A 685-nucleotide genomic window follows, 5' to 3' on the forward strand; every position below is an offset into this window, starting at 1 on the left:
GAGAGCACCCTCATTTACTCCACTCTTGAGAGAAGGTCTTCTCTACGATCCTCTTATTTTAGCATTCATTTCCTTCTTTGTGCTCTCCCAATTTGTAAGCATTTTACTTGTTTTTTCTTTGCTTCCCCTGTCAGTCTGTTAGCTCCATGTAGGCGGGGTCCTTTTTGTTTTATTCAGAACTGTATCCCCAACTTCTAGTCCACATAGTAGGTCTCAGTAAATATTTGTTAAATGAATGACTCGCAGCTCCATAATTTCTAGGAACCAAAGGCATCCAAGGGTCCCCTTCTTTGGGGTTCCCTGGGCCAGGCTGCGCTTAGGCTGCACTAACTTCCTTCCCACTGCCTGTTTTCTGTGGATCTCGCCATTTCTTTTCTTTGAGGAAAAAGGCTCTTATGACGTCATGGTGCACTCTCCTGTGCGGCAGCGACATCCTCACGGCCGCTCACAGCGTCAAAACTCCGTCCCCCAGTCCGTGCCCCTTCCCTTAGAATTCCCCACCTTCCCAGAGACACGCGCCTCCACGGGTGCCCCCAGATGCCTAGCCAGCTACGCCATGTCTGCCCGCCCGCGCGGTGATGACGTCACGCCCCAGGGCTGGCGTCACATGCCCCCCCCGGCGGGGGCGGGCCTTGAGGGCGGCGTTTCCGGTCGGCGGAGCCTGGCGGCCAGAGCGGCGGCGGCG

This window comes from Diceros bicornis, chromosome 35 (assembly GCF_020826845.1).
Source record: "Diceros bicornis minor isolate mBicDic1 chromosome 35, mDicBic1.mat.cur, whole genome shotgun sequence".
In the NCBI taxonomy this organism is placed as follows: domain Eukaryota; kingdom Metazoa; phylum Chordata; class Mammalia; order Perissodactyla; family Rhinocerotidae; genus Diceros; species Diceros bicornis.